Below are 19,710 nucleotides of genomic sequence, written 5' to 3' on the forward strand. Positions count from 1 at the left end.
TCACAGAGATCCACCTGGCTCTGCCTCCCGAGTGCTGGGATTAAAGGCGTGCGCCATCACCGCCTGGCCCTCTGTTGGGATTTCAATCACTGTGATAAAGAGCCATGACCAAAAGCAACTTGGTAAAGAATGGGTTTATTTCAGCTTACAGTTCCACATCACGGTCTACCACTGAGGGAAGTCAGGACAGTAGGTCAAGCAGAATAAGACCTGCAGGCAGGAGCTGATGCAGAGGCCATGGAGGGGGGTGGGGGGTGCTGCTTACTGGCTTGCTCCTCATGGCTTGTTCAGCCTGCTTTCTTATAGAGCCCAGGCCTACCAGCCCAGAGATAGTACCACAGTGATCTGGGACCTCCCATATCAACCATCAGTCAAGAAAACACACCACAGACTTGCCCAGCTCTGGGGGAGTTTTCTCAATTCAGGTTCCCTCCCCCACATGACTCTAGCTTGTGTCAAATTGACATGGAACTAGTCAGCACTCATTGAACCTAGAGCTCATTGATTAGGCTAAACTTGCAGGCCAGAAAGCCCCGTGGATCCTTCCAGCACTGGCATTATGGGTGCATGTCACTGTTCCCCCGCTCCTCCAGTGGATTCTGCAGATCAAACTCAGATCCTCATGCTTATGAACCAAGCACACTACCAGCTGAGCCACACTACCAGCTGAGCCACACTACCAGCCGAGCCACACTACCAGCTGAGCCATCTCCACACCCATAGGGCCAAATGTTCTGTTGAATGACGTCCTTTGCCGCAATCATCGGGAGACAAGATCTGTCAGTCAGGTAGACTTGCCTCCAGCACCAGAGCCACGTCTGCCTTTCCCTGACTATCCTCCAGACCCCTGCATCTTAGGCCAGTCGCTGCTAACTACTCCCAAGAAACAAACTTGCCCCATCTCGACTGGTAACCGACTGGTAAGAAATTATCCGAATCCGGAAGATCTTATTCTTGGGCCACTACCTCTTCAAGTTTAGTACTTTAGAACGTGTTGTTGTTGTTGTTGTTTTCCTTTGTTGGTTTTTCAAGATAGGGTTTCTCTGTGTAGCCCTGGCTGTCCTGGCACTCACTCCATAGACCAGGCTGGCCTCAAATTTAGAGATCCATCTGCCTCTGCCTCCCAAATACTGGAATCAGAGGCTTGCGCCACCATCACCCAGCCAGAGCATTTTTTTAAGCGCATGCAACCTTTATAAATAGTTTCTTTGAAATATAACTTAGAGTCTGTAAGTTTCTTGTAGAAGAAAGGTTGGCTTAAATACAGAGGATTAGAAGACAACAAAAGATCATACACAGTTACGGCAGAAACAGAGAGCCATTGATCGGCATTTTGGTGAATAGATGCTGAAATCTTTATGTACGTAAACATAAAGTAAGTGTACTATGTAGGTGTTAATAAATGCATGAGTTATGAAACACATTAATATGTCATGGGATGCTCATGGTATTTTAGGTATATGTGTATGGGTAGACCTTGCTTTGCTTTTGCCCTTTCATAAACGGAGTTTCATCGTGTAATCCTAGCTGGCCTAGAACCAGTCTCGAACTCACAGAGGTCCGCCTGGGATTAAAGTGTATGCCATTCCCTCCCCCAGCTATGTATTCCTATTTGCTTTAACTGTTACGTTCTCCGAAAATATCAGAAAGAGTTCTTATACACCCCAAATGGAATGTTTTCATTGATTTGTGACCTCTCTTTTGTCTGATAATCCCCCATGCTATTGAATTTAAACCACTATTTGAGTAAGGCAACATCTGGAATATGGTTAGAGTATAACAGTGCATAATTAATCTGTAGAATCAGTGAGTAAACATGTCCCAATATACTTTATGTGTAAATCTTAAGTTTTCTACATTAGGTTTCCTACAAAGGGATAAGTTCTATGCTAAACCATTGTCAAAGCTGATGGGTGGGTCTTCACTGGCATCAGCTGGTGGACCCCCTCTGATGTGTCTTCATGCGAACTACAGATCTGATGCTGATATCCTGTTTGAACTCATCCCACACTGAAATCTAACAACTATTTTTCCTTTGTAATTCTGAATTCCTGGGTGCAGAATTTTAAGACCTAGACAAACAGTCATGAAGATGGCAAGTGCCCTTGGATTTCTGCCAGTGTTCACAGACCTTGGTGGCTCTAGGGGATAGACAGGGATTCCATATGTGGGGTTTACTGGGCATGGTGTGGTGCAGCTAAAACCTTGCTGGGATCCCTCTGAAACCTGGAGTGCCCACCTGCTTCCCAAGGGCAGCCGCTATTGATTCCATTCAAGTCTCAATGTAGGGCCCTGGAGACAAGATCTCAAGGAAGTAAATGGTTAGATAGTGTAAATAAAGTCTGATTCTGAAGGAATGGCAATTAACTTACTTTAAAATGTAAAACTATTCAAGCCAAACAAAATTCACCCGAGAACATTGTGCCTCTGGGATAGACCAAGAAGAGGTTTATATTAGAGATCTCAGGGACCTGAAAGCCAGATGTGAGACTGCTTTGCCATGGACAAGGGGCACAGATTGCCAGTCTCACAGATCCTTGGTGACTCCTACAGGAAGTCATAGGTCCCCAGACATCAGTTCTGCTGGGCCATTATCGTTAGGACAGTTCAAAGAGGAGACAGCCATTGGCAAGTAGACATTGTAATACATTGTTAATAACTTCTTGTTTCCATAAAGATCTCCCAAACTAAATTGTGAAAACCCTCCAATTTAGCATCCCTTAGAACTCTTCTGGAATTCAAAGTCTCTGCTGTCTCTAGAGCTAACACATGCCATCAACCAGAAAATCTTAAGTGATGGGAAATGTCATTTTAGGATAACAGTATTGATAGTAACTTCACAATGGTTATTAAAATATATTCTTTCCTACAAATACCCTTAACTCTGCAGGATGGGAACATGACTTTAATCCGATCAGGTTACATCAAGACAAAATCAAAAGCTTATGGGATTTTTGCTAATCAACAGCAAAAAGAAACACAGAATATCTTCTTTTGCAGTTTAAATTCTTTATGAAAGAAGCAGACTGTTAGTCTCTCTTTATGATTCAGCATCTGCAAGTGTCTTAATTGGAGTTTCTATTGCTGTGAAGAGACCATGACCACAGCAACTGTTATAAGGAAAACATTTAATTAAGGAGGCTTGCTTACAGTTTCAGAGGTTCAGTCCTTTATCATCATGACAGGGAGCACGGTGGCGTGCAGGCAGACATGGTGCTGGAGTAGCAGCAAGAGTCCTATATCTTGGGGCTGGAGAGATGGCTCAGAGGTTAAGAGCACTGGCTGTTCTACCAGAGGTCTTGAGTTCAATTCCCAGCAACCACATGGTGGCTCGCAACCATCTATAATGAGATCTGCTGCCCTCTTCTGGCCTGCAGGCATACATGCAGACAGAGCACTGTATATAGCTAAATAAATCATAAAAATAAATAAAATAAGACTGTTATTTAAAAAAAAAAAAAAGAGTCCTATATCTTACAGGTAACAGGAAGTCGACTGAGACACTAGGTGGTATCCTGAGCATAGGAAACCTCAAAGCCCGCCCCCACAGTGACACACTTCCTCCAACCAGGTCATACCCACTCCAACTAAGCCACACCTCCTAGAAGTACCATTCCCTATGAGATTATGGGGGCCAATTACATTCAAACTTCCACAACAAGTATTAGGGATGGCTGAAAACTGGAGGCTGACATAGTCACTACCTAGGAAAAATGTGAGTTTAAAATTAAAAGACAAAGTGTAAAAAAAAAAAAAAAAAAACCGTAAGAAAAGAGACATGGGGAAGATGTATCCCCAAGTAAAGTGGTAGTCCACGGAGTGGCCACTTTGGGAACATTGCATGTTTCTGACTCTGTGTCCAATCCTGAGTTGGTAGGGTGCTCTCAGGACTGTTAGATTTCAGGTCAATTGGAGCCTGGTGCATGTCTGTATTCCATGACTCCATGGTAGACCAGGATCAGCACTCAGAACACTTTCAGGGATTCACCTCTTGGGGGACTGGGAGATACTAAGAGTTAGTCTGTAGGGAAGGTATTTGAATGTGAACTTTTGTGGATTCTACACAGCCACACAGAATCCTGCTAGAGTGAGGCAGGAAGGGACACTCTCCAACAGGCAATCTCTGAACTGAGCATGAGAAGTGGTATCCATGGTAGGGGTGAGAGCCTTAGATCAGGGAAATAGGGAAAGCCACCGCTAACCTTACCTCACCAACTCTGCAGCTTCCAAATGCAAGTTACTTCCTGTCTACCCATGCCTTTATTGCCTTGCTGTTCTGCCATCTCATTGGCTCTCTTAGCCTAGCTACATCACTTCCTCTTCCTACACAGCTCTGTCACTTTCTGTCTATACAGACCTCCAGACCTCTATGGTTGTTACTGGGATTAAAGGCCTGTGTCACCATGCTTGGCTCTGTTCCCTAGTGTGGCCTTGAACATACAAAGACCCTGCCTGCTAAGTGATAGGATTAACGCCATGTGCTACTGTTGCCTGACTTCTTTGTTTACTTAAAATGGCTTGCTATTTCCTCTGATCTCCAGGCAAGTTTTATTTATTAAAGCACAAATAAAATATCACCACATTTCAGCACAAATAAAATATCACCACACCTAGCCCGTGCCTTCAAAGGCCTCAGGAACCCTGAGCCCCATGTGATTGCAGGCACTGCCTGGGGGAGTTGGGTGGGTTTGTGGCTTTTATTGAACACTTCCTTTTTGAAATGTCTGGGGATTAGATTCTCTCTCTCTCTCTCTCTCTCTCTCTCTCTCTCTCTCTCTTTTCCCTTCACTTTCTAAAATCCATCTATTCACCCAAGATGTCTTCAGTATGTATAACATATCAGGTCCTGGGCTAGGAATAAGAGCAGAATATCTGTCTGTTTTATTGTCACCATGACCAAGTGCCTGACAGAGACTGCTTAAGGGAGAAAGATTTATCTTGCTCACGCTTTCAAAGGGCTTCAGTTCATGGCTGCCTGACCTCCTACAGACAGGGGTAGATGTCTGTCACCTCATGGTGGATGGGAAGCAAGGACAAGATTGGGGACCAGGAATAAACTTCAAAGGCACACCCTCAATGACCTTCATCCTCCCCTAAGATATGTCCCCTGAAGATTCTGCCACCTCGCAAAACAGCGTTGCCCTCTGGGGACACATAAGCCTGCGGGAGACATTTCTCATTCAAATCATGACTGACAATGCCCAGCCAGACATGAGATCTTCCTGTCCTGGAGGAGCTTGTTGGAGACTTGGATTAAGTACTTCTACAGATGATGAATATTTATACGGGGGATAGGAGCTGTGAACTGGACGCTTATTTCACGCCCATTCTTCGAGTCCTCTCAGCCTTACCCCTTAGGCAGTCACTGAAGTGACATCTGGTTCCAGACAGGCTTGGGTCAGCTGCTCAGGGGTATAATTTAACAACACTTGTCCTCAGCCTGTAGCCATGCCATGCTTCCTGGGCTAGGCCTCACTGATGCTGAAGTGTGAGAACCCGGGCAGAACTCATAATGATCAAACCTAGAGGTGAGGGGGGGGCGGTAAATGAACACCTACAGGACCACCTTCCTTCAGTGAACTGAGGCTGATAAATTAGTGCCTCTTCCTTCTATCCTCTGAGTGGGAAGTGCCAAGGTGTTTCCAACAGACCCCTCAAACTGTCTCAGGGACTGAGCATGGGTTACCGGCCGTACTCACACCGCCCACACCCATTTTATTTCCCTTCTCCACTACTCTGCCTCATGAGTTGATCCCAAAATAAACTCCCTTTAGGTAAGCTTTCCTCAGGCTCCTCAAAGGCCCCACCCTGTGAAAAAATGTAATGATTCTGAAAAGGAGCTGGGCACGGTGGTGCCTAGCTGTCATGCCTGGGCTCGGGAGGTAGAGGGAAGATGAAGCATCCATAAAACAAATATTCTAAGGATTATGTGTACAAGTGTGCTCACACACATATGAGAAAACTCAATCTTATGTGTTCGTGTGTGTGTGTTCGTGTGTGTGTGTGTGTGTGTGTGTGTGTGTGTGTGTGTGATGTGTACATTTGCATACATGAAAGTGGAGGTCAGTTTTGGGTGTCATCCTAAAGGCTCTGTACATCCTTTTTTTTTTAAAGACAGGCTCTCTCTGCCTGGGGCTTGCTGATGAGGCCGGGAATGCCTGTCTCCATCTCTCTAGCATTGAGGTTGTGAGTGCGTACAACCATGCCATGCTTTTTTCCATAGGTTCTGGGGATCCAACTTGGGTTCTCATTGATGTGCAGCAAGAACTTTCCTGACTGAGCAGTCTCCTCAGCCAGGAAACTCAATGTGAACTGTGAAGGAATGCATTAATGTTTCCACTTTATTAGACCCTCTTGGTGTCGGACAAGTCATTTTCCCTCCCTTCCCTGCTAAGAGAGTTGTAGTTGTAGTTAATATACACCCTTCAGGGAAAGGAAAGATACAGTCTTTCTAGCTGAAACCATTTAATTTGCCAATGATTGGTTTGGGGGTCAACATAGATACAGGAGAGAGTGAGAACTCTAAGAGATGGTCTTCTGGATGTTCCTAGACATTTGTTTATCTCGCTTCCTAGGCTTGTGTCTGTATCTAGATTTGTGTCTATACCTAGATTTGTGCCTAAGCCTGGGGCAATTATCACATCATGGGGGGGGGGGGTTATGTAGTCAAAAGATAAGGCCTGCGTGCTGAGGTAGCACAGCAGGAGGTTGGAAGGATATCCCTTGGTTGGGGATAGCTTTGTTAGCCTAATGAGTTGACTACTGTTTCCTTGTGGTTTGGAGTTGAGCTGTACAGGCTATTGTTTTACTTGGTTATTTCGAGCTGCATTTTCTGTTTCTATGAAATGGCTGTGTCCCCTGAGGGCCATTGCTTGATGGTCCTGAATCCATGGCCAGAAGTGAGGCAGATGCAAGATCTTCTGTCTGTTTCCAAGAGAGAGAGCCTCCGGAGGTCTTCTTTTCCTGGCAGCCCTTTCTAATGTTGCTTTGGCTCTGACACATTGCTTCTGATGGAAAAGTAAGAGAGAAAAGCAGTCTGGTTCACCAAAAGGATGGGCTGGGGGCTTTGTACCTGTTGCAGTGGGAAGAGAATGGAGCTATGAGAATCTTTAGGAAGATGAGGGCAAGTTTCACCTGTACAGCAAAATTGCACCTAGTGCCTCACTAGCAACAAGTGTACCTACTGCCCATATGTTGGTTTCAGAGATATGGATGGTTCTAGAATGGGGGGGGGGTGGGAGTAGGAAATGCACAAGATGAACCCAGAACATCCTACAAAGTCAAATGGTAAGAAAGTACTAAAATAAAACAAACGCAAAAGTAGTATTGATGTGTCAGAGAGAAAGGTGCCAACTCTGGAGCTCCCAGTGGCTGAACCTGGAAGGACAGGAGAGACAACAAAGGAAATCATCCTTGGATTATAACCTCAAACATGAAATGAACATCTACGACTCCACAGGATAGGAATGCATGATTGGTTAAATAAATAAATAATGTAATTTGCTCAACTAAATAAGTAAACGAAGGAGCGTTTTTTGCTTAAAAATTCCTCTGGTGGCTGCAGAATCTCTGCTTCGGGGAGAGTGTTTAAGTTCCTATTTTTCCCGTGAGGACTCAGTGGTCAGTGTGTTCAGAGAGAATGAAAAGCTAACTTTACAGTGGGTGGACACTGCAAACACGGCCCCAGCCAGGGGTCAAGATCAACACACACATTCTTGGAATGCTCTGATAGAAGACTCACCCACAGAGTCTGTGATTGCCCCTGAATCAACAACCACAGCCTAGTCACGAGAAAAACAGCGGACAAGGTCCAGCTTTCTACAGAGAACGTCTCTAACATTGCTTAAACAACTATTAAGGCTATTCAAAGTAAAGTCCAAGAAGCTGTCACAGCCAGCAGGATGCTTAGAGCATGTAACAGATCGCTGTGATGTGGCATCCTACGGGGCTCCTGGGACAGAAGGGTGATACATAAAAATCAAAGAATTAGAAAAAGCCTTGACGCGGGTTAGTGATTACATTAGTTCTTTCATGTTGTTGTGACTATGATTACCTGGCAGAAACAGCCTAAGAGAGGGGACATTTATTTTGGTTTATGCCTTCAGAGGGTATGGTCCATCAGGACAGACAAGGGACAGGGGTAGGGGTACAGCTGAGGCTGCTTGCGGCATGGCAGAGAGAAACTGAAACCAGGCTCCAGGATAACTCTCAAAGATGCACCCTGAGTGACTTCCTCCAACGAGGCTTTACCTTCGAAAGCCTCCCTGGTCTCCAAAACGAAAGACATTAGCTGGGAAGCAAGCATCTAAGACACGAGCCTATGGGGAGAATCCTGATTCAAACTGTAACATGAATTTGAACCATTATTGGTTTGTTTACTCAAATAAGCACGCCACCGTAATGCAAGATGTTAGTCACAGGAGGAATAGGTATGGATTTGGGGAACTCAGCCCTGCTTTGGCAGTTTGTCTGTACATTTTAAATTCTTCGGATAAACAAAGTTTATTGAAAAAACAAAGTGGCGCTGGCTTGTGCTAGCAAACACTAGAAGCTTCCACAACGTGGGTAGCTCGCCACCATGCCGGGTCCTTCCTGTAGCATTCCTGGTAAAGGGGGCAGCAGTGTGGAAATCACCCTACAGCCATTACCTGGCAAAATCCTACTCTCTGAGCTCTCTAGTGGAACATGGGATCTTCAGATGCATGTTGGGAAATATTTAATCTCCCTGGAAGTTATACTGATCAGATCTATCTATACAATATGGAAATTTAATGTTTTGAATGATAGCAATTAATGTATATGCATAAATACACAATTCAGTTCAGACCAAATTTAAACCAAATGTTATGTTTTAACTATTATTGCTTCAATAAATATATAATGATTGCCTACTATGTGCCAAGAAATACTTCAACCCCCAGTGTTTTGTTTTCACAGCTGTGGGTGGAAGAATTGCCTTCGGAGCCAATTAATTCCAAGTACTTCCTAGTTTGTAGCTTTCATTAGATACCAGTTCGGGCTAAAAAGGCAACTGAAAACTAGTACTGACACATTAAAGGAGAGATAGCCCAGTTGTTGCTGCTGCTGTTAACTTAATTATATGCCAGGTTCCCTTCACTTCCTACGTACGCTCTGAGATCCTAGGGTGATTTGTTCAAAGGTTGGAGCAAGAGCAACACAGAGGCAATTTATAATCACCCCCTGCTTTGATGTGGTCATTTGCACACACCTCGGCTACTCAGAAGCTCCTCCAAAGCCAGAGCTAAGTGTTATTTACATTTCTATCTCCCGTGTAAATATCAAAGGCTTGCACGCGCATGTTCAATGCAATTGATGAATTAATTAAACACAGTTTACTTTTGGTATTCCTATGACCTAACAGGAGGCTTTGCTTAGAAATCACCACAAATTCACAAAGCACCAAGGTCATTGTCGGATCCCTCTCCCCAGTAATAAAATACAGGAGGTTTGTGTTAAACTCAACAGATTAGTGTACTTGAATGCACACTATTCTTTTTTCATACCAATCACTGAATAATTATGTCTTTCTTGTGTTCACCACCTGTGAAAACCTTTCATATCACCATTTACTTTGCAGAATTGTGTGTAGTGAATAGAGGAAAGTTTTAGTGATCAATAAAATTGTGCAGGATAAACTCTGGAGTCGACTCCATGAGGAAATTTGGCTGAAAGCATCACAGGCTCAGTCCTGTCTGTCCTTCTCCTATTTCTGACCCTCTTATGCATTTAGATCCAGTTCTTGGGGGAAGTAGAGAGGGGACATGTGTATCCAAGTAGCTTCCAAATCCAGATCTGAATCCTTAAGCTCTATGCTGAATCTCACATTCCTGTATCTCAGCCCCTGAATTCTGCCTTCCAAAGGGCAGTGTTATGTTTTCCTGATACTCGTCAAAATGTCTTGACTGCTATGAGAAAGCATAAGTGAGTAAAGGAAGCATTGTTCACAACCATCGCTACATGGAATCAGCCTGTTCATCAAAAATGAATGGGTAAGGCTGAGAGGTGGTGGCGCACACCTTTAATCCCAGCACTCTGGAGGCAGAGGCAGGTGGATCTCTGTGAGTTTGAGGCCAGCTGGTCTGCAGAGTGAGTTCTAGACAGCTAGGGCTACACAGAGAAACCTTATCTAAAAAAAAAAAAAAAAAAAAAAGAAGAAGAAAGAAAGAAAGAGAGAGAGAGAGAGAGAAAGAAAGAGAGAGAGAGAGAGAGAGAGAGAGAGAGGACTATATAAAGGAAAAGTGGAAAATCTACTCATTGGAAATGACTCACTCCTAAGAAGGAGGTCCTGTCTTTTCCAACAACCTGGAGAGCAGCATGATAAAGAAACTGAAAGGACAGCACTTCATGCTGTCACTTATGTGAAAGTCGGTCACAGAGGCAGAGCAGAGGGGTAGTTACTAAGAGCCGGGGTATGGGAAGAAATTGGGAAAACGTTCTTTTTTTTTTTTTTAAGATTTATTTATTTATTATGTATACAGAAGAGGGTGCCAGATCTCATTGCAGATGGTTGTGAGCCACCATGTGGGTGCTGGGAATTGAACTCGGGACTTCTGGAAGAGCATTCAGTGCTCTTAACCTCTGAGCCATCTCTCCAGCCCCGGGAAAACGTTCTTTAGGTTTTTGTTTTGTTGAGACAGGGGGTCACTATGTAGCCTTGGCTGGCCTGGAGCTTGCTATGTAGACCAGGTTGGCCTCTAACTCACAGAGATCCACTTGTCTCTCTGCCTCCTGAGAACTGGGATTAAAGGTGTGCACTACCACGTCCACACGGAAAAATGTTCCTTGAAGGATACAAAACTTGTTAGGCGTGATGGATAAATACACAAGATCTACACAATGTGTTGACTACAGTTACTAACAATGTATCTTCATTTTGGTAGAATAGATTTTAAGTGTTCTCACCACAGAATAAGCATGTAGCATGTATTAATTAGATTTACTTAGCCATTCTACATGATGTATCTATCAAAATATTGTGGTGGACACTATAAAATGTCATTTTCATCTGTCAGTATATACATTTTAAATTAAATGAGGGACCTGTCAACTTTCGTGGTGGAGGAGGGAAGAGGCTCATGAGGCCCGCCCCTTCCTGGGGTGACTGACAGTTAATGGTGGCTGGAGGAAGGGATGCTACTTTCTTCCATGGTATAGCCTGATAAGTGACCTGCAAGCCTGTCAATCATCTTCCACCTATGCTCATACAAGCAACCCTATTAAACCCATCGAGTCTCTCTCTTCTCTCTCTCTCTCTCTCTCTCTCTCTCTCTCTCTCTCTCTCTCTCTCTCTCTGTCACACACACACACAGCATAAAAGTAGGAGGGAGACTTACGGTGGGGGGGAAGGCTTTCAGCAGTCGAGGGAAAAGAGATGGCGTGGTGTTAGAGACTGAAATGTCTTCAATTTATTACGTACATGTTTGAAACTGGTAAAGAGTAAAAGATTTTTAAAATAAAATTGAGAGGGGCTACAGGGAGACGGCTCAGGGGGTAAGAGAGCTTGGGGTATAAGCATGAGGACCTGACTATAAATACCTCAGCCAGGTGTGCTCAAACATGTAACCCTAGTGCTGTGGGCCAAAGACAGGAGGGTCACTGGAGTTTGTGGGCCACCAACCTGACTCCTGGTTCAGGGAGACCCTGTCTCAAGGGACTATGTCAGAGAGTCCTACAGGAGGACATGATGTCTTCCTCTGCTTCCACACATGCACACAGGCGTACACACATGTATACACATACATACACAAACTTATACACAGGAGAAAGAAGAACAATTAAATGATGTCTGGGGATGCAGCTCGGTGGTAGAGTGTCGATCTAGCACACACAAGGATCTACCTTTACCTTCAGTGCTGGAAAGAATTCAATGAGCAAATGAATAACCAAATACATAATATGGAAAATGAACTAGAACTCCTCAAAGCTATAATTCATACCCGTTACAACAAAATACACTTGTGACTTAACCATTTGCTAACCTAGAGATCACCGTGATAAATATCAATCGCTACAACATGTAGTGACAAAATAATCCTTGGATGTTATTAATCACTCAACACTTATGGCCCTACTCCAAAATAAGTGCTTTTTCTGCTTTTCTTCCTCTTCACTGTCAGGAAGACATCTAGACCTCCAGCATGTATCCCCATCCCCCTCTGACTGTGCCGTGCCTTGTCAAATTTCATGATTTTAGCTTCTATGAGTCAGTAAATTTAGACATTTTTAAAATAAAAATAATTTCCAAGCAAGGTCCTGGGGAATTGTTTTATGGGGATCATTTAAGTCAGTTTTGTCTACTCTAAACCGAATTCTATGTAATATACAAACTCCACCTCAAAAACTGTGTAGATGAAAATTCAGTGGGCTAGTGTTGATTTTTTTTCTTTCCATCTCTTCCCACTTAAAGGCCTTGACTTTTTAACCTTCTGAAAGATTTCAGCAATCATGCTTTTCAGTCCTTGTCAGGCTATAGCCCTTGGGCTGTTCATCAGAGGCATTCAGATTGCAGATTCCCATGCGGATTTTTGGGTCCGACCTGTGGTCAACACTAAACGAATATTCCAATTGTACCGGTGTGTTCCCGGTTTTCTGCAGTTGACATTATTTTATTTGATTATGTGGTTTTATATTTCAACAAGCTCTCTAGCTCACCGCTCTCATCTACCAGTCTTCAGATTCTCCTCCGCCAGCCTTCTGCCCATCTCAGGTTTTCTTTGTCTGATTTGCACAGTTCTCTACATTTTCCTGAGTTTCCTGCTCTCCAGATCCTGCGAATTCAGAACCCTCAATTACTTTTAGCATTTTCCACCTTTATCCATATTTGCTGCAGTTGGGTTTTTTTTTCCCCCTCTTTGGGACCCGCCACCCTGCTCCCAAATAAATACATGGAGACTTATTCTTACTTATGAATGCTCAGCCTTAGCTTAGCTTGTTTCTAGCCATCTTTTCTAACTTAAATTATCCTGTTTCTCTTTAACTACACTTTGCATCTGGACTTTTTACCTTTCTTTATATCTTTCTTTCCTTCTTACTCGATGGCTGGCTGTGTGGCTGGGTGGCTGGCCCCTGGTGTCTTCTTCTCCTTTTCCTTTTCTCACTCCTCCCTCTTCTCTTCTCTGCCCTGAGCCTAGATTTATTTTCCTATTTATTCTCTCTGTCTGGCAGCCCCATATATTTCTCTCTCCTGCCTAGCTATTGGCCACTCAGCTCTTTATTAGACCAATCAGGTGTTTTAGGCAAGTAAAGTAATAGAGCTTCACAGAGTTAAACAAATGCAACACATCTTTGCACCACTAAACAAATATTCTACCACATAAACGAATGTAACACACCTTAAACTAATATTCCACAACAGTTTGCCTTTCTCTGATGGAGAATAAATACGCTTGTTCTGTTCTTCTTGCACATCTGGCCCCTAGCTCTGTCTACCGGAGTCAACGGGACAAGAGGATGGGGTGCAAAAACTGATGTGAGCACTTTCTGGAAGTTTTAAGAGGCAAGTCTAAACACATTCATGTTCACAGGCAGAAACAGACTCAATGATGTAACCCAAGCCATTCCTAGACTCACTTAAGTCTTTACACTGTAAATACTGACCCAACATGAGTTTCCGTCCTTCCCCTTTTGTGACATCTCCTTAGTCTTTATGAAGTCGTTCTATTCTGGGACCATGTCTTACAGTCATCGGGTATCTCCCGTGATAGCACCAGCAATACTTTTATTAACATGAAAAAAATGTGTTGATCTGTATCTTGCATCGTTGCTGTCTGCACCACAATCTAGGTGGGAAAAGAGAGAGACGCCCTGTTGCAATAAAATGAACATCACCCAAAGCAAAATTCAGTGAATTTTATATTTACTTAAATTTCCTTTGATAAGAACTCTTAAAAGCATTTATAGCCGGGCGGTGGTGGCGCACGCCTTTAATCCCAGCACTCGGGAGGCAGAGCCAGGCGGATCTCTGTGAGTTCGAGGCCAGCCTGGGCTACCAAGTGAGTCCCAGGAAAGGCGCAAAGCTACACAGAGAAACCCTGTCTCGAAAAACCAAAAAAAAAAAAAAAAAAAAAGCATTTATATCAGTATCCTCTATATTTATATGGCCTATTATCCTTTGAATAGGATGGTGAACCAGCAGCAGCATTGAGATTGCCTTGTTATCAGAACAGAGTGAGGATGTGCGTTGGCTTGACATCCCACTCTTTTGCACTGATTCTCCTGGTTGGGAGTTTAGGTTTAAGTGTGCAGAATCCTCTCAAAAGCAAGTCCCTCTGGCATCCCACTCTGACCTCCCTGTTCTGTGAACTTCTCCAGTCCCCAAAATTACTCTTGGCCTTTTCTTAATGAAAGTTTCTAGGCCAGCAGTTTACTATTACGGAGAAATAATTATATGTTCACATTTTAAAACATTCGTTGTGGAATGAAATGACTTTTGGTTGCTGACATCTATGAAGTTTATCCTAATTCCTTCTCCTCACCTTCAGATGCTGACTTAGGGGCTTACCACCACCATGAGAAACGACATGGTTTGGGGAAGACTGAGCTATTTTCTGAGTCCAGAGTCTTGGCCTTCTGAACCTAGAAAGTGCTTTTAGATGAAGTCCTCCTGTAGCAAGTGTTTGTACCAGTCTCTTCTCTGGGATGCAGGAGGATTCTGATTAATTCAACCCATGGCCCAAGAGGAACAAAATCACTATGGCTGCAATTCCTTTCCATACATGACAACATTAATTTCAGACTGTCAATATAGTCTCCCTTGGGGACTCCAGACAAAGAAGGCATTTTTCAGTTATCGAGGACTAGAATAAGGGAATGAACAAGAGAAGCAATTCAACCGGCAGGTCCCTTCAACACTGGAAAGGACCCCCTTCCTACTAATGCATGCTGCAGCCCAGCACTGGGAATGAATTATAAACTGCCAGTGTTGAGAGAGCAAGGGAGGAGAGGACCTCAGGTGGGAAACAGAGGCTGGATCTGTGACTGTGCATCTGAGTACAAGAACAGTAGACAGACAGCAGGTGACTGTGAGTAAAGATTACACTGCAATTGGCAATGGGCTCAGATAGCTTCTTAGGACTTCAGCCTGATATCATTGACATGATGAGCTTCAGAAAACTAGTCTTGAACTGAAGAACCCTCACCCCCAGCCAGGGTTTCCAGACTGATGGATATATAAATATTTTCAGTAAGAATAAAGGTCAAGCCAGGGGCGGTGGTTCACGACTTTAATCCCAGCACTCAGGAGGCAGAGCCAGGCAGATCTCTGTGAGTTCAAGGCCAGCCTGGGCTACCAAGCAAGAGCCAGGACAGGCACCAAAACTACACAGAGAAACCCTGTCTTGAAAAAAAAAAAAAAGAATAAAGGTCAAGGGGATGTAAAAGATATTTGTGATCTTTCCAGACTATTTCAGTTTTGTTTTGTTTTTAATAGTAACATGATTCATTGAGAAGAGAAAAAACTAGAGAAGACTCATTCGTAATCTTATCCAAAATGATATATATATATCATATATACATAGATATATATACATATTATATACATATATACATACATCTATGTATGATATATATTGATAAATATAGTTTATCTTTGTCAGAAAAATCTGATCTTACAGAAAGAAATATTCTGATATTAAGCCATTTAAAAAACTTGTTTAGTATATATACAAATCTACTTTCCACATATGAGAGACAAAATACAATGTTGGTCTTCCTGAGTCTCGCTGATTTTAGTGAACATAATGATCTTCTACCCATTTTTCTACAGATGTCATTATTTCATTCATCTTTCTGATGGCCTAAAACTCCATTGTGTATATGTGTCACACTTTCTATATTCACTCATCTGTTGACATCTAGGCTGACTCTCTATCTTGCCAATTGTGAGAAGTTCAGCAAGTGTCTCTGTAACATGTTAGCATTGAATCCTTTAGATATATGTTCAAGAGTTGTATGGCTAGATCAAATGGTGATATTACTTTTAATTTTTTGAGGAACCACCAATCTGATCTCCATAGCAGCTCCACTAGTTTACATTCCATCAGCAAAGTATAAGGACTCCTCTTTTCCACAACCTCACCGTCTATTGTCACTTCTTGATTGATAAGTCATCCTGGCTGACATGAAATCAGCAAAGAAATGGCAAAGTTAATATATGTTATAGGTCAAGTACATGTCTACAGGATATTCACATCCAGCATATACGGAAAACATTCTTCTCAGTAGTCCAACTTCTCTAAAACAGAGCACATTCTAGATTACAAAGCAAGTCTTGTTTTTGTTCTGTGTGTTTATTTTTATTGTTGTTGGTTTTCCAAGACAGAGATTCTCTGTGTAGTCCTGGCTGTCCTGGAACTCACTATTCACAGGCAGGCCTCAAACTTGGAGATCTACCTGCCTCTGCCTCCCAAATGCTGGAATTAATGGTATGCATCACCACTGCCCAACCACAAAGAAAGTCTTAACAAATACCAAAAAAGAAAATAATTTCTTACATCTTACTAAGTTATAGTGGAATAAATCTGGAAATCAAGAGCAAGAAAAAAAGTCATAGATATATAAGTACGCAGAGATTGAATACACTCTTGAATGAACAGTAGGTCATTGAAGAAATCAGAGAGGAAATTCATAGAATCAAATGAAAATAAAATTTTCAATTTTACCAGAGCCTTTGGACTATAACCAAGGCAGGTATAATGGGAGGCTTTATGCCTATAAATGGTTACACTAAAAAAAAAAGAAAGAAAGAAAGAAAGAAAGAAAGAAAGAAAGAAAGAAAGAAAGAAAGAAAGAAAAAAGAGATCTCAAATAAATAATCTAATGATGCACCTCAAAATCAAATAGAAACACACACACACACACACACACACACACACACACACACACACAAAGTCCTCAACAAAGTTAAACCATTTTGTAAAATTACATTTGCGAATTTCCAATTTACTTTACCTTCACCTTCTATATATAGAGAGAGAGTTTGACTCAAATTCAAGATTCCTCTCCTAAACTTTATGTATCTCCCAGGCCCATCAATTGCTCCTCCAACTTTATGACAGTTGATTTTGATGGGTCTACTCGATTGAATATAGAAATACCTAGGAGTGGCCGGAGAGATGGTTCAAAGGTTAAGAGCAGGTACTTTTCCAGAGGACCAGAGTTGGATTCCGAGCAGTCATGTAGTATGGCTAACAACCACCTGTACGTAACTCCAGGGAATCTGGGGCCCCCTTCTGGCCTCCACTAGCACCTGCACACACATGTAAACATTCACATACAGACGACACCACACATAGGAATGAAAAATAAAGTAAGTGTAAAAAATATATATGAGGAGCTGGACATAATGACATACACCTTTAATCCAACACTTGGGAGGCAAAGGCAGGCATATTCCTGAAAATTAAAGGCCAGCTTGATGTACATAGTGAATTCCAGGCCAGCCAGAGTTACATAGTGAGACCCTGTCTCAAAAAAGAAAAAAAAAAAAAAGAAGGGAAGGAAGGAAGGAAGGAAGAAAGAAGGAAGGAAGGAAGGAAGGAAGGAAGGAAGGAAGGAAGGAAAGAAAGAAAGAAAGAAAGAAAGAAAGAAAGAAAGAAAGAAAGAAAGAAAGAGATACAGCTTGCATTATAGTAATTATGGATGATTCTGTTGTTCTTTTATTTAATCATTGCTGCCTTTTAAGCCATGGCTGTCCGAATTGGCAACTGCAACTCTTCTACTGAAGTGGTTAGGGCACAAGGGCCGTAGTCGGAGGGAATTCTGTTCCCTCTGGCTCCAACTCTTGCAAAACTATGAAGGGAACTTAACTGAATCTCTGTCCCTCTAAAGAACTCAAGATTCAAAGGTCAAGGTGGAATTCTGCTCTTCAGAGAGGCTGAATAGCAAGTAGCTCACCTCCTCTCCTTGCTCTCCTCCTCCAAAAAGCACCGTTGTGGCTCCTTGCCCCTCCTTATAAACCCTTCTCCACCTGGCTCCTCCCTACCACTTCCTGTCAGCTAGTTGCTGATTCAGCCTCCTGACCTCAGGTGAATTTTATTTAATCAAACACATCTTTGCATCTTTAAACCAATGTTCCAGAGCGTAAGCAAAAGTAACACACCTTAAAATAATATTCTACAACATGATTCCAGTTATTTTGGCTACATACCAACCTATTCCCAAATTTGATGACACAATGCAGCCATTTTTTTCTTGGATTCTTTGAATCAGAATTTTCGAAGGAACACAGTAAGGGTGGCTTGTCTCTTTTTACAGTGTCTGGGACATTGTAAATGTCCTGCTGGGGAGAACTAAGAGCTGAGGTGGCTTGATAACAAGGGGCTGAAATATCTTGAGGTTTCTTTCTGCCATGCCTAGTAGTCAGTGGCGATGATTGCAGGCTGAAAATCTAATAGGGCTACTGACTAAAGAGACAAAGTAGCCGGACTTCTTCCATGGTGGTCGGCTGGCCCCATAGTGAGTGCCTTAGTTAGTGTCTCTATTGCTACGAAGAGACACCATGACCACAGCAACTCTTATAAAGGAAAACGTTTCGTTGGGGCTGGCTTACAGTTTCAGAGGTTTAGTCCATTATTAATTTGGTGAGAAGCATGGTGGTATGCAGGCAGACATGGTGCTGGAGAAGGAGCTGAGAGTTCTACATCTTGATCCACAGGCAGCAGAAGAAGACTGCCACACTGGGAGTGGCTTGAGCATATATGAGGCCTCAAAGGCCACCTCCACAGTGACACACTTCCTCCAACAAGGCCACGCCCACTCCAACAAGGCCACACCTCCTAATAGTGTCACTCCCTAGCTGCCAAGCATTCAAACACATGAATATTTGGGGGCCATTCCCATTCAAACCATTCAAAGAATGTTAATGTATGCTTTAAATGTTTTGAAGCTTTCTCATTGCTATGAATAACCAGGGCCATAATAGGAAAAAAACTATTATAGTTTTAATACAATTTTGATTAAATGTGTATCTAAGCAGTTATTGCTGAGGAAGAAGTAAAACAGTATATTAGAAGGACCCTGATAATACTGAATGCTATTAAAAGTGCTTAACAAAGTCAAGCATGGAGAACTCCAACCCTAGTCACTAAAAATAAAATTTCATAACTGTGTAGAGATATTTAAGACAATCTTATTTTCAGAAATCCCATGATATTTAATTGCAAAGTCATAAGTCATTGACTTCCTAGTTTCTAGCCACCTTTACTTCCTGAAGACACCAATTAAAAACTTCTGTTAAGGAATTGTTCATCTTGGGGGCATAGCCATATGCAGATCTCATTCATAATAACTTTATTAACTATTTGTGCTACTCTTTGCTCATTGTCACTTTATACCTCACCAAGAGGGCTGGGATGGTGTTGATTGTCAACTTGACAGGATCTAGAGTCACCAAGGAGACAAGCCTCTCTCTGAGAATGCCTCTGAGACTTGTCCAAGGTAACTGAAGGATTCCCAACACCGGTGGGGTAGCATCACTCCACCGGTGAAGGCCTATGACTGAATAAGAAGGGGGAGGAGCTGAGCACAGCATTCATCCATTTCTGCTCCCTGAGTGGGGATGCAATGGGAACCACTTCTTCAAGCTCCTGTCCCCATTCTTCCCTGCCATGGCAGACTCTATCCTTGAACTGTTAGCCAGAAATAAACATTGCCTTTGTTAAGTTGCTTTTGTCGGGTATTTCATCATAGTAA

This window comes from Peromyscus eremicus, chromosome 14 (assembly GCF_949786415.1).
Source record: "Peromyscus eremicus chromosome 14, PerEre_H2_v1, whole genome shotgun sequence".
NCBI classification, from domain to species: domain Eukaryota; kingdom Metazoa; phylum Chordata; class Mammalia; order Rodentia; family Cricetidae; genus Peromyscus; species Peromyscus eremicus.